Genomic DNA, 15,731 nt, shown 5'->3' with positions numbered 1-15,731 from the left:
AAGATGAATAGGATTATATTAAATATATTATTTTGCAATTTCTTTTTTCCACTTAATAAGGTACCATATATAGCTTTTCATTACTTTCATAATCATAATTTTTCTTTTAAATTATTGCTATTAAAGTTAAAAACGAATTTCCATTTCTCATAGAACAAGTACTGTACATAGGGACCAGTGTTTCTTGAAACAGGCATTATCGCAAACATTCTGCTACATTGGCTCATGGGCTTGGTGCAATTATTTATTTCTAGAATGAACGAATGAATGAATGAATGAAGTCGTTTCCTATTTAAACTCCTTAAAGAAACACAAATTCATTGGTTTTTCTTTGCCCATCTTTCTAAAGGAAAACCTATAAAGTCAAGTGGGCTAAGGTGTCAGAGTTATCCTTTTGTAAGAAAAAGTTGCGTAGTCCCCCCCCAAAAAAACACATTATTTGATGCATGTTGTCCCACAATTTAAGTATGTCAATCTTGTTCAACCTTGACTCCTGTAAACATCTGCTTTTGCTTGTAATAAAAAAGGGAGATTTGATACCAGAACACTTCTGTGCAACATAATTGTCAGATAGCCCAAAATAACTGAACGTTTGCCCTAATATGTATAAGTAGCAGTATGCATAGGGATGCAAAGAAAACTGAAACCAGGCGGGCAAGCACACTGGGCCAGAGGATGCTGTTTCAATGGCACCCTGTCAAGGCTTTGGGTTTCCTGAGTGAGGACTTAATGCACAATAGTTTTGCCATAAAGATGATCTGTCTTTCTGAAAGCTTGCCCATTCACTGCCATTTGAACAGCAGAGAGAAGTGAAGCTTATCAGCTATCACAGTTTCTGAATGTTTAACATTGTTGGACCCTTCACTTCCCACTTAGATGTCTGACTTACCAAGGAGGAAAAGCGTGGAGCGTTTCTTCGATCATGTAATCACACTAAAAATCCACAGCCATCTGCGCACTCAAGCCCAACTCTCACACACCAGCACTGCAAGAAAGGAAAGAAAAAATGATCTTACTTACCCCGTTTAAAAGATGTTGTGGTCATTGCTCTCAATTTCAGAAAGTTCCGTTAGTGCCGTGAATAACCAGATTAAGCTGCGTTAGCAACGTAAGACTTAGAATAGTGACACAGGATAGTTTAAAAGTGACAATAGGATAGTCCTGACTTAATCAACATCCATGAACCAATGGATTTCTTTCTTCAGAAAGGGAGAAATAAAAATTTGAATGCTGTTAACATATGAAAACAAATCTCAGGAATCAACAGAAAACAATGGAAAGGACCATCATCTCAAAGTCATGTACTGACTTTAAGCAGTTTGAACACCAAAGTCAGATTGGTTGTGTGAATTTAGCCATTTTATGATGGCTCTTTCTTGACTTTTTAGGAATACAATACCCTAAGTAATATATTTTTAAAATAGAAGATTATAGGCAGAAGTTTTAGAATAAATTATGCCAGTAATTTGAGTTTGTAATTTTATTTACATGTTAATTTATTTGGTGCACAATGTGAAACTTTATAGGAAAAAATTTATAAACCATAAAAATGATTCACTTTACTAAAACCAGACCAAGACATCCAATCTCCTCATCCAATTTAACATACAAAAATCCTGAAAACTTGAGGTTGTAGTGTGATAGAAAGTTGACCACAAAACATCCGCTTCCCTAGAGCCATGTGTTCCAGGAAATGGGTCTCTTCTCACTTCTTATTCATAAAGAAATTGTGTCCATTATTACTTAAGGACACCTGTGACTTCAAATACTGCACTTCAGGACTCACACTTTCTCTGCTGTCTTTCTTCATACAATTTATACTCTCCACACTCTGCAGCTTCTGGCTGCCATAAACCTGGAACACACTGATGCTGCATATCTAACACACTTAGGCAGCAGCTGAGAATGATGGCAAGAAAAGGAGAACTTCCCAGAACATTCTGGAACATTCTGGTTATTCCTCTATGCAATCATTCCCACACCATATCCTTCAGTAATCATCTAAAAGCCATCTGCCTGCAGAAAATACAGCATCTGGAACTTTGCAAAATTTTGTATCTGTTAAAGAGCAATTTTGAAGTTCCCCAGTTCAGAGGTCAGAGGGCAGTGGCTAGGTAACATTGTCTCTCTGAGTGGTTGCTGTCTCCAGAAGATGCCTTTGGTTAGTTCATGGGAAGCAAGGAGGTGATCCAAAGCAACACATTCAGGATTGCCCGAGAAGGCGCCCACAGCCCAGGTGCGCTGACACACTGCAGTGTCCTGGATCCTGATGTGGTCCCAGCAGTCTTTGAAAGTTCGTGACATCATGCTTTGGAAAGGAGAACGCGCAGATGTAAATCCTTGAGGCCAAAAACAAGGAGTAAGAGAGCTCTCCCCAAGGTAAGGAGGCAACCTCAGCCCAGGAAAAATTCCTGGGAGCGGCCAATTCTTTGTTACAACACCAGTAATATCTCTTAGGGGTGTGGCAACAAATATGTTAGTTGGGCTTCTTCATTAAACAGCATGTTTGAATAAACCAACTTTCTCTCTGGGGCCCTAAAATCTGTTTTACAATTAGTATTAAAATTTCCTTATATTTGTTTGCAACTTAATCAAAATTTAAAAACTAAAGTTGGAGAGGTCCACTGGTTGCTGCCATGAATAACTGGAGATTTCTATTGGGTCCATGTCAGAATTAAACACAGGGCTGATCATTAGGTCTGGAGACTGAGTTTTCCCATCCTCTCCCAATGAGGTCATATATTAGCTGATGAGGCCCCTTAGCTAGGACGTCCTAAAGTTAGGCCTGTGGAGGATGGCCGTCCTCTTAACAGCAAAGGGGATCAAGGCCAAAAAGGATGTTGTGAGAATTCAAAATCATTGATGCAACCAGACAACAAATACTGCAGGAAAAGAACATCTGTGCTGAATCCAGGCCTCTTCCTTGTGAAAAGGCAACACTCAAATGACAGAATGCCCAGCAAAGAATTCACATAGCTCAGAGGACAGGGGACAATAGAACATTCCCTAGAATCTGATGTGTCTAAACCAAAAATCAGTTCCAGCAGCAGGATTTGGGCTAATAACACACCCTGAAAGGTTTTACTATGCCAGTGTTTATATCACCAATTAAAAAAAAAAAAAAAAACATTTTACCATCCTGGGGCAAGAAGACCAGTGAACAGCATCAGGACCTTCTGCTCCATAACGTCAACCCTTGCTTGCCAGGTAGGTGTTCCGCGCACTGGAGGCACATACATCACTCAATATAGCACTCACACGTATGAGCAGAAATCATAGCAACAAAGCAGTGACCTTGATTAGGAGCTAAATTAAAGTCACAGGCAATGACTCCTTCAAGTCTGAAGGCTGAGCTAGCCTATCCTCCCCAGTGAGGTCATACATTAGCTGATGTATAAACCATAAATCACTGACATATTTTCTAGGAAACAGAGTAGGTACAGAAACCACAAAGCCCCAGAGGCTGGCCATGGACTGGAGGGTGAAATATTTTAAGGTGGATATTTAACTACCCATTAAATAAGAAACTGCTTATGTTTTATTAACATATAAATGTCTCCCTTTGACCCAATCCCATATTATTCTTATTCTTTTCTCTTTTAGCTTAGTATCATCTTTACTAGAAAGTCCTTTGCGTTGTAATTCTCAATCAGAGCCTTGCCCCCAAAATCCCACCCCAGACACACACCTGAGCAGAACTAGCCCCCTGCAAGGTGTGTTGTGATTTACAAATGATAAACCATTCTTGGGATTACCCTACAGCCACCTTCACAGGCTCTTAAAATTGTCTCTAAACTGAAATGCATGAATAAAATTTAAACATCAGTTACAACTTACTAAGCACTCCTCAACACATGCCTTCCTGCTAAAATATACAACCTTTCCCTAGCACATTCTACTCAGAATCAGAAGAAAATGTAGATTTAAACAGTCTCCTTGAGATCAAAGGTCAACTGAGTGGCAGCCATTATCCTACAGATACATGAGAGAAATTAAAATTTAAGGCCAGTCTTACTAGCTTAATTTGGAAACAAATGACAGTAATATCAGAAGAAATAAAATAAGAGTGAACAAGACCACCTGGTTATAAAGACAGTTAGTAGAGGAGTGGAAAGAAACCTCACCAGGGCAGGTTTAAGAGATGTGTGAACTGTTGGGCTAGGGTTTCCCAGCTTTCAAGAATTTTATCAGAGACTATGGAGTTTGAGAGACATCTTGTCATCAGTCAAGAGGTCCCTAAGCACAGCACATCCATGGCCATTGTAGGCATGCAGAAGACAAAAAAACAAGACCCAATTATGTTCTTGGTAGCTCACACCAGGCACTGCCTGATTCGCGTGCTACAAAATTCAGTAAAGCTATCAAATTGTAGGAAAGGAAGGTTACTTCCAGGTGGAAGAGTCAAGGGAAGCTTCCTGGAAGAAGAGAAATGTGATCCGGGCTTTGAGGGGTGAATAGGATATAAAGAGTTGATAAAGATTATTTGAGTGGGGCACATTACAGGTGAAGTAAATGGTAGATCAGACAGGAAAACTTGAGAATCCTCAGACTAAAGGAAGAGACATTTCCACCAGAGCCATGATGAGCTGCGGCATAAACATCTGGTACTACCCTTAGGGCTGGGTGAATTAACGGAAACCCCAACCTTGTGGTCCCCTGAGATAGGAATTCGCAGGAGTACAGATTGAACTAGGACAGGTGAAGCAAAATAACTCTGCTAAGGTTGAAAATCAGAACTGGAGTGCAGCAAGAATCACAGATGGAAAGCTGGTCTCATGCTCAAGTCAGTGGAGGAAAACAAGGAAGCAAACAGAATGGGTTCCAAGTGAGATGCTGAGGGGCCAGGAGAGGCAGCATCAGGAGTACGTGGACCAGCAAGGTACCCCCTGACACACACTCCATCCAGCCCATGGCCAAGTGGGAGAAAGGCTCAAAGGAGCTGCTTTATGGAAAAGCAAGTAATTATAGAGAACACTAATATGAAAAAGAGATGAGACTTTGCTAAAAGGAAGAATGAGCCATTGAAGGCTCAGTGGAAGGGTAGGACAAGAGTGGTGTTACAAGAATTCATACAGCAGCTCTGCAGAGGACAGATGAGGAGGGGAGAAACCCGGGGTGTGAGGCTCCACAGAAGAACTTGAGATTCTAAAATACTTTTTTTTAAAAAGACTGTAAATCATAGCCTAGTTTTGTAAAACATTAGTTGTATAGAAACCATTGAGAAACTGAGCCTGCACTATATGAGGAATAAATGTCTTTGAACTTAAAACAATACCGTCAACAATGAGAATTAGAACTTTCTCACTAGGAATCAAACTACAAGGTAACTACAGGATATTACAGTTGTTTGCTCATTGGTTCAATGCCTCTGGTCCAGTCCAGAGGAACTGTCTAGAATCTGTCACTCAGAGGTGGATGGGGGTGAAGGCAACCTGTTCACTCTCTGTGTATATACTGCTCCCCTTTCGGACACTATCCCTAAATTTGCTCTTTAAGCATTGTCACCTCTGCCTGTCTCTGTCATTTCCTCCAAATACATATGCCTCACTGGATGGTGCTTGAAGAAACCATAGTGGACATTCAGGTTAAAGCAAGGTGCTGCCTGAAAAAAAGGCGGGCTCCTGTGGGCTGGGGGGGTTATCAGAAACCCCCAGCCATTGAAGAAAAGAAAAGGAAGTGCTGGGGCAAGAGGAACAGAGTAAGACATCAAGGTAAAAATGATAGAAGAGGGGATGATGGAAAGGAGAGGAAGGATGCTTGAGAAAAGGAAGGAGGGAGCAGCCTGAAGAGCAAGATGGGTGGTCTGGAGAGGTGCAGACTTTTAAGCACATAAACCACGACAGGCAGGCTGGGCGCCAGGCAACAGGAGTGGGGAGCCTCTGCTCCTCGCTGCCCCCACATTCCTAAGCAAAAACGCCCACACTCAAAGCAACAATGTAAATAGGCAAAGCTTGAGGTGGATGAAGAAAGTGCATGGTAAAGATGAGGCCTATAAGTGCCATCCCAGCAGCCACCTGTCCCCCTCCTCTAGTCAACGACACTGAGGGTCAGAGGCTGGCCCAGGGAGCAGGAGAATTTCATCACCCCAAATATAAGATTGCTGACCACTTTATATGTAAGACAGGTCAGGCTTCAAATTTGAATCTGTGTTTTATTTTTGTTTTTTCAGTATAGGTCTGATTTGTTCAATAGCCCCATCTAAATGTTGACCACCACTTTGCATTATGAGTTGTAAATGCTGAGAGCAGGGTGAGGAAGTGATGTGATGTCATGGGCCCACTCTTAGGATGTTTTCTGTTTGAAAGGCATTCCTTCACCACTCGGTTTGCCTGCGCCAGCTAGCCTGTGGATTCTATGCCAAATTCTGCATTTGCAAACAGCATCTAAATCAAGTAACATTTCCATAGGGAAACATCAGTGCAAATAGTTGTGGTTTTAAAATGTTAGCAATCTCACACACAAAAAATGTGTGACACAACGAATGTACAGGGGGTTGGGGAAGAGGACATTTAAAAATCGGTTCTTGAGAGTTGCAACTATACAACTATATTGTACTGCACAAAGTAAATAAATCTTTTGCCTTCATTTCCATAGCAGTGGATGTGGCCAATAAGACACTTTCTCCTATATCCCAGTTGAGCACAGGATGCGTGGCATAACGCCATGGTTACTCGAAAGGGCTCTGTCCTCAAGGAATTCACCCTTTAGAATAGCTTTCCCCTAAATCAGAAATGATTAGTAGCCAGCTAATTATTTCATGATCATTTAATAAAGAATCTCTGATAATTATCTTGTGTACATTTTAAAAGAATAAGTGCCACATGTGTCAATTTCCCTCTGAAGCACTGGCTATCTGAGGCCACAAGTAGGAGGCCAGCCCCAGGGATATCTGAGGTTTCGTGGACAGTGTGTCCTCATATGGGAACACAAAACCTCGCATTTGGGTCATGTAATGATGCGATCTTTGGGCTCTGAGACCAGCAGAGGCAAATCCCAGCTTCCTTAACAGAAGAGCAGGCACTTCTGAAAGTTGTATCCAAAGAGGAAGATGCACCAGCAGAGAAAATACGCTTCCTACTTGGAGCCTTAGCACCCAGACCCCACCCCGCCGCCAGCCCATGTTCTCCGTCAGTCATTGTGAAATGTGATGCCTTAGAACCCTTAAGCACAGCTGAGACCTACAGAAAAAAGAGACAAAAACTGAGGATTTTATTTCACTAAGTGTGGACTAATCCTAACCACATTTGGGAAGAAAAAAACCCAACTGTTTTCCATTCAGTTTTCATGTAGATGACCTTTTGTTGAGTATATAAAGCTGGCTGGAATTGTTGACCTTGGAACCCATATAGTAACTGGAATAAAGTTGGGTAAAATACTTCTTAGTCCTGTACTCACACATCAAGACAGTAAGATGTGTTCTGAGCTGCTAAGGGACATGGGAACAGAGGGAAAGAAAGAGAGGGGGTGAAAGTAACTTATTAAAGCAAACAAGTTACCAAAAACAAAACCAGCAACTGCTCAAAATGAGCCATTTCTAAAAATCAGCTTTCTGGGGACACCAAGGTCTCCTAAGAATGACTACTTTCTTATTTCTGCCACCATGTGCTCCATTTTAAAAGGACAAGATCACTTTTCATGTAGGCAATTTTGAAGCACTTGCACAAGAGGTCAATTTGCATGGGCAATTGGGCCCTCAGCTTTCATTCTGACAGCTAAATTGATCCATCCTTTGTAGACGGCATTCTCAATACCCAGAAAAGAGAAGGATGTCTGAGGCTTTTTGAAAAATATGGTCTCTCAATTCCTACTTATTCAGAACAACCCATTAGACAAGACTTAATTTGTAAGCAGAAGCTTGCCCACGCAAAAGAGTCAAGATTTAATTCTAGATCTAAATTCAAGATTCTAAGATCAAGATTTAACTCTAAAAAAAAAGAAAAAAAATATGTAACTACTATCATTACTTAACTTTTGTTAAAGCAAACAGGAAAGACTGAGTTCATACATCAGCCCTTTGGTCATCACATAGAAAGGGAGAAATATAGGCCACATATTAAACCCACAGCTGGCACTAAAATCTCCCCAGAATAAAGCTGAACTAAGACAAAGGTCAGCTGCAAAAGCATGGAGGAGAAAAGGATCTTAATGATCCCTGGAAAGATGACTATTAAATTCATGAATTTTTAGTGAAATGGCAGTGGGTTAAATTACTAAGAAAAATATTTTCCTAAAAGAAAAACAGATAGATTACTTTAGAAGTTTCTAGCTACAAAAGATGTTCTCTCTAACCCAATACAGAGAAATGAAAAGATGTTTTCCTTTACCTTGTTAAGGGCCATCAGATTAGTACAAACACATGGTCAATCCAGCATGCACATGGGGCCATGTCAGTCCTGGGTTTTCCAAGACAATTTATTTAATGTGCCTAAATGCTAATGCTGCTAGTTGATGTGGTACACAGTGATCTGGACCAAGCAAATGGTGCTGGACTCAGAAGTCAAACTATAATAACTTTGTTTCTTGGCTTAAACCCAGCAAATACTCTGAAGCCATTTCAGAATATTCGTCTCTCTGAAGACATGAAGAATAAGACTTTTAAATCCTGCTGACTCAGTCTTAGTGACCTGTTGAGTGTGCCATTGCCCAAGGTGGCTACCAAGGCCTTGAAGAAGACACGTCCCATTTTTGTGTCACAGTGTGCAAGTAAGTGAGCCACTCCCCCTAAGCATCTGTCCCATGCTTCTGAGACTACAGAAGCCTTTGCGCTGTCTTAATCCCTGACTGTGTGGCATACCCAGAAATCTAATTCTGTTCTATTTGTCATGCTCTCAATATAAATTAGTGATAAAAATAAGAAATAGGCTACTACGCATTGATGCAGATGGTGTCTTACCTTCCTATAAACACTGCTGGGTTTCGAGTGTTTACATGTGTGGGAGAATAAATAGATTCTTTTTTTTTTTTTCCCTTAACTTTGGCAATGAGTCATGTCATCCATTTCAGCACAGACTGTCCTGAAACATCCTCCCCATGAAGAGCCAGCACGGCTTCCCTAATGTTTAAAAACACCCAGGGCAGCTGCCGTGGATTAGTCATGACGCTGGTCTGCCCATCCCACAGCCTCCATCAAGGAGACATCCGATCAAACCCGACCAGCTAAGTGGAACCAGAAGGCTGGGCATGTCCTGATCCAAACCTGCTAGGGAAGCGACCTCTCCTTGATCAGAGCCAACAATCTTTCTTTCATTTTCTTTGCCACACACACCCAAGAGCCTAACATCCCTCACTCCATCTTTGATGAGCGACATCATGGATCTAAAACATCACACCTGGGAGAGGAGTGCTGGATCATATCAGGGAATTTTTGAGCTTTTACCAATTATTAAAAGAGCCACAGTTCATCACTCACCACCACATTCAATAAAACCCCACTCCTTTGAACTGAAAGTAAACAAGACCAGTTTGAAATGCACCATATTTTACAAAACGGTGTTTCATTATTTTCCACTTACACACGCTCTGCCAGCTTATGTAACAACTCAGGTAAAGTGCATAGGATGATGTCTGGATGTGGTAAACCGATGAGTGTCTGCCCTGCCCCTTCTCCCCACCCCAATGGGTTTGTTTCCTTTTTAAAAACGGTCAGAAAAGCAAACGTCCACTTTGTTGGATGGACAGTTTTAAACTGACCAAGGGTATTGGTTTGTTTGGTTTTTTTAATTTGATTTTGTAAGCTGCTAAGGCAGTAATTCCCTCTTTGGGGTATGTATAAAGTTTATTTATGACTCTGAATCCAGAGCTCTGTACTTCTTTCCCTTCAGATTATTTTATTGGCTTGACCTCATCACCCAAGTGGTTCATCCTAAGACCGTTGCCGCATGCCTGCTGGCTCTATGAAATCCAGAGTGTCCTTGGTGTCCCGCTGTGATGCAGTCACCTCTCCTCTCTGACCAGGACACAGAGGCTCGCCTCTGGTTTTCTCTGTTGTTCATTTGCTGTCAAGAACAGTCATCATGTAATATTCTACTTTGAATCCCTGAGGCCAGACAAAGTAAATAAGCATGTTCAAGAAAGACATTGGATGAGGTTTCCTTCATTTGACTTCAGGGTTTGCATAAATGTTAAAAGACTGGGGCACAACCCAGAAGTCAGCTTCTAGAGGGAATCTTCCAATTTGAGGTCACATTGTTTAATCTGACATCAGTCAAAATCACCCAGAAAAGTAAAGCAAACTACACCTGGTGGAAATGGATGCTGCCCCATCCTCCTGCAGGTCTAGAATGTGCCAGGTTCTCAGCAGGTGCCGAGCCAGGAGCTGGTGGATGCCAGCTGCGTGGTGCCGGAGAGAAAGTCCTGAGGAGAGAGAATCTCAGGTTTCTGGCCAGAGGCTCTAGGCTTGCCTAGATGTCATCTTAGCTCAAAATACAATTCTCTTTCCACATATCTTTAGGTTTTCAGGTCTCAGAAGTTTGCTGAGGCTACTCAGATAGGTTTGCCCCCCCCACCCCCGTGTTTTCACATCTCTTCAAACTCTTAAAAAATCCAAACTTATCACAGATTCCCTTGGGCAAACATAGCAAAGTCTCCCTGGTTCTTGCTTATTAAGCCGACTGGCAGATACAAGGATCCTTCTACAGACTCTTCTGGGGAAGCTGTGTCCACTTCCCCTGGCCAAAGCAGAACCTTCCTACATACTCAGAGATGACCCCACAGACAGACAGCTGCTCTCATGAACAGTCAAGACAAGAGAAGGAAGCCAACCCAATGGCCAACAGTGATTGGTCAGGAAAACACTTATTCTTTAGAAATATAAACACTATCTTTATGAATCTCATGTCTATACTAATAATTCCCTTAGTCAACCAGTTTTTCATGGATATCTGGTCTCCAATTTCTGAATTGATGGTGTTCCCTTGACCTGGAATGTTTCTTGTGTAGCAATTCTGCAGCCATTGGTTAAAACAAAACCCACAGTTTTGCGTCCTGGGCTTCCATTCTCTCTCTAATCCTGGGTTTCAGGCACCTTCACACGGGCAGCGTCCTGAGAGCCCTTGACCCTGGGCTGGCTGCCTACTCAACAGCATCCCTTCCTACTCATTCCTGTATCCCTTCTCCCAAGTTAACCGCGAAGAAAAGACAAGTTTAAAGGGGCTCCTTTGTCACAGTCCTGATTCCTATTTCATGTGTGGCTTTAGAAAACATGTATGTGCCCTGGCAAAAATGAAAATGAAATTATGATGAGGCTTACCAAATTAAAAACTTAGAAGCGTTTTAGGTCATTTAGCACCAGAAAGTCATTATGTTCTTGGAGGCATTTTATGGCTGACTCCAAAATGTGCGTTTTAATGTCAACCTAATTAGTTGTTTTTTTTTTAACTTGGTTAGTTCACACATATTCTCATCAGCCACTTCTTAGGCCTGTAGAAATGATGATGTTGCTTCATGAGAGCAATAACCCTAATAATTAAATCCAGAGCCTTAGGAAAGGTCTGTATAACTCTAGTGTTGAAGGCAAAGCAATGACATAGAAAATAAACTCAAATGACAACAGTACACAGACCCAATTCAAGTGTTAAATTAAGATGCTCTTGTCACATTCGACTTCTTGTCCACGTCCCTCCTCTCAGACCAGCAGACACCCAGCAGCTCAGTGCAGTGCTAATGTCACATCTGTCTCTCTCCTCACACACCCCATCAGAGAAACTGTCATCTAATTATGAACTGTCCTATCATTGCAGCAGTCACTGTGAATTCTGGTGAAATTAAACCATAAACAAAACCCCTCATTCAAGTGGAGAGCTGACAGCATGGTGGAGGGAGGTGATAAGGCCCTTTATTATACTTGGAACAAAATGTCTTGCCCTACTTCCACCCAAGATGGAGGCCTAGACTGACACACTCTGTCTCCCTCTACAACTAAGAAGGAATACATCAACCACAAAACCAGAAATAACCAGAAGTTCCAGAAAATAAAGCTACATGGGAGTCCAACATATGAAGTTATAAAGAAGTGGTGCTCATCCAGGATAGGTAGGGAGGTGAAGATGGGGGGGAAAGGTCAAGCTGTGCTGGCAGTGGCAGCTGCAGCGGCGGCTGCAGCAACAGCAGCGGGATGGTGGTAAGCACAAACACCCGTATTTAAAGGGAAGTCAGAAGCACCTGGGGAGCACCCCTGGCTGCAGACCAAATCTGTCAGTTCATGGTTCCAATGCCAGGGAAGACAGACCCCCATTGCCTTGGGCTGTGAAAGCCAAAGGGGGTGGGGATGGAGGAAGAAGCTCCTGGTCTTTCAGCGGAGAGTAAATGGCAAGAATCCATCTTGGACCTCTGCTCCCACACAAAATGCCACAGCCTGGTGAGAAGGGTCGCCCAATAGTGACGAGTGCACGGGGCTCAGACCCCTATAGCATAGGAGGTGTGACAACCCTGCCCAGGAAGCAAAGGTAAACACAAAACTGTCAGGATGGCAGAGATCATGATAGAGATCCCAGTGACTCAACTGACCAGCCAGCAAAAATCTGATCTCATGGATAAGCAGATAGAAAATCTTTCTGAGGCACAGTTCAGAGCTTTGGTTATAAGAATGCTTACAGACCTGACAGCAGACCTTAAACAAGATGGGGAAGGAATAAAGACTAGTCCTGCTGAAATGAATGAAAACACATATGAAACAAGTGGTGAGGGAAAGAAAGCCAGGGATCAAATCAACAAACTGGAACATAGGGAAGGAACAAACAGTCAACCAGTGCAGAAAGAGGAAACGAAAAGTGAGGAAAATGAGTAGAGGATCAGAAACCTATGGGACAGCTATAAGCAGGCCAGCATCTGAATCATAGGGTTGCCAGAAGGTAAAGAAGAAGAACTAGAAATTGAAAAAATATGTGAAAAAATAATGAAGCAGAACTTCTCTAACTTGGGGAAGGAAATAGACTTACAGGTTCAGGATGCACAGAGAGTTCAAAACAAAACTGGACCCAGGGAGAACCACTCCAAGACACATTAGAATCAAGTTGTCAAAAATTAAGGCTAAAGAGAGAATCTTAAAAGCAGCAAGAGAGAAGAAGAGAATTGTATACAAAGGGGTCCCAATAAGACTATCAGCTGATTTCTCAAAAGAAACCCTGCAGGCAAGAAGGGACTGGCAAGAAATATTCAAAGCAAAAACCTACAACCACGATTACTCTATCCAGTGAAGGTGTCATTCAGAATAGAAGGGCAGAGAAAGTGCTCCCAGGACAAAGTAAAACTGAAGGAGTTCATCAGCTCCAAACCACTGTTATATTAAATGTTAAAAGGACTTGTTTAGGAGAAAGAGGCTCAAAACTATGAACATTAAAATGAAAACTGTATCACAACCACCAACAACAGAAGCTAGGGGATCGAAACAAAGGCAAACTAAGTAGGCAACGAGAATGGGAAAAGAATTATAGATATGGGGAACATTTTGGGAGGAACATTTTGGGGAGAGGGAAGGGGGGAAAGGGAAGGAGGTAGTACAGGAATTAAGAAGCATAGTAGGAGGAAGTGGAGTAGACAGGAAGAAGTTGAGAAGAACTATATGCACAACCAATGGGCATGGACTAAGGGGCAAGGGGTGACAACTGGAGGGAGGGGGGTCACTGGGTAGAGGGGAACAATGGGAAAGAAATTGGGACAACTGTAAGAGAATAATCAATAAAGCATATTTAAAAAATGTCCTGCCCTACTGGCTGCTCACTTCTTCCTTTGCCTGGGATTGCACTGGGAAGAAGGGCCATGGCTATTCGTTAACGACAGTTTCTCAAGTCATGTTCCATCCTAAATACTACAGAATAGCTATACATCAGAAACATGATGTGAAATTTTGGTGACAGCTGCTTTTCTCAAGGACTCCTAAGGTAAACCACCAAACAATAATTTTATGCCATGATACGATGTTTATGGGCATTCTTTCATAAACTACTCCTGCCCTTGAAATTGGGTCTCTCCTATTTTCATATTCTAGAGCACAAAGGAGTCTTTCAGCAGAAGCCAAAGAGATGCAAATTGATGACAGTCATCCCAAGAGAAGAAAGGGAAGGTCAGAATGGCCCCAGTTTCATGATCTACCTATACAGTAAACCTTGGGAACGTCAACTTCCACATCCTCTTTCTTCTTTTGATCAAGGATGGGATCCGGGTCTCCTCTCTGCAGACAAAGCACCTCCACCTGACAAGCTGTGATATCAAAGTAGGATGGTGGTTCTCTCTGAACTTCCAGTAGAATTACAGAAAACAATAATCATAACGAAAACCTGAATAATTGAATGGTTTTAGCCTTACCCCTAGTCTATCTGGTGTCAAATAGTAAACTGTCTGTAGAAACAGATGCTCCTTCACCCCCTTCCTTCACCTTCTCCCCTGACTTCATGTCCACTAGTCAGCCCTGCAGCTGAGCATGGGCACTCCCGGGGCTCTTGACGCTATGACAGGCCTTTAAAGAAAGGAAGGGAGAAGAAGTTACAAAGACATGTGATTTCCTCCCTCAAGGGTATTCACTCCAGAAACTGTTGCTGCTCAGAAGACATCTTTATTCTGACTGAAGTCACCTCCTCCCTCAATCCCCATTTGCTTTGACAGATATATGGCTGTCAAGGAACTGTGTGCTTCCCAGAGCAAACACTGCACAGGGATCCTAAATAGGGGCACACGCTGCTGTCAATCTCAGCAAGCGTTCGTTGCACTTGGTGCTCCACACTCTTGCACCCCCCCCAACCAGATTATTCCAACCCCACCCCTGAGTGTGCCCAGTAGGACACAGGGGCTGGCATTGTGTTTCAGAGGGAAGCTTCTTAACCATGTAAAATGAAGTTATGATGGGCTCCCACACATCAGGCCAAACTCTTTAACACAAACCAAACAAAACTTTATTTTGGCTCACAGCCACATGCTTCCTAAACAAAATTTTAAAGGAGAAACTAGAGGTGCAGTGTTAACATTGTAAAATAGCCATTGCTGTTCACGTCTTGCTGTGTAGATGAGTGTGGTTTCCTCACCACCTTGTTATTCAAGGTGCTATTTATTGCAAAAGTACCACAATCTCTATTCTCCTCTAGGTCAATGCAGAAGCACTGAAGTCCAGGTTCCATGATGCCACCAGCAGGACAGGCAAGAAAGTTTCCAAGGGTGTCTAATTTTTCACCCAGGAAGAAGGCCTGTCCTAAGAGCTGGTTCAGACCCTGAGGTGTCTCCCACCCATGATGCTGCAACCACCAAGGACAAGTTTAAACATCTACTTTGCACCTATAGGATTCAGAGTACAAAAGGGGTCGAATAACTCCAGACATTACTCTTTCATGTGGTAACTGATATTCATGAAAGCAAAAGAAAATACAGTTGATCCTCATTCTTCACAGATTCCATGGTTGTGAACCCACCTATTTGCTAAAATTTATTAGTAACCCCTAAGTGTGCTGTTGGCTGTGAGTTCAAAGCTTATGAATCAACTGTATATTAAATAAGATGTCTTTGAACAGAAAGACGCATAGAACAAGTTCTTTATTGATGGGTTGATGAAGATGTTGTGGCCAGAGGCTCACCGGAGCTTAACCCTCCATGTCCCCTAGGAGCAATAGTTCAGTATTGGCTAATTCAGTATTTGCAATGACTATACAGAGAAAGCCTTAGTGCCGTGAATAATGAGGGTGGACTATAAATACCAAAGGACATGAGCCGTAGGTAAACTAGAGCAGTGTCCCCAGCTCTGCATGGGA

The 15,731-nt window shown here is 42.3% G+C and overlaps 1 protein-coding gene across 1 annotated transcript in view; it reads right to left on the bottom strand.

Annotated features, from left to right (window-relative positions):
* The window catches only part of SEMA5A (semaphorin 5A), a 435,475-nt gene that overhangs the window by 322,937 nt on the left and 96,807 nt on the right, over positions 1–15,731 (bottom strand). The window contains exon 2 of the mRNA XM_090276235.1: positions 890–985. The gene's annotated coding sequence lies outside the window, so the exon portion shown is untranslated. The remainder of the gene's footprint in view (positions 1–889; positions 986–15,731) is intronic.

The sequence above is a fragment of the Furipterus horrens genome, unplaced genomic scaffold, assembly GCF_987537825.1.
Source record: "Furipterus horrens unplaced genomic scaffold, mFurHor1.1.pri manual_scaffold_5, whole genome shotgun sequence".
NCBI classification, from domain to species: domain Eukaryota; kingdom Metazoa; phylum Chordata; class Mammalia; order Chiroptera; family Furipteridae; genus Furipterus; species Furipterus horrens.
Note: the sequence above shows the minus strand (reverse complement) of the source record. Positions and strands in the feature narration are given on the sequence as shown.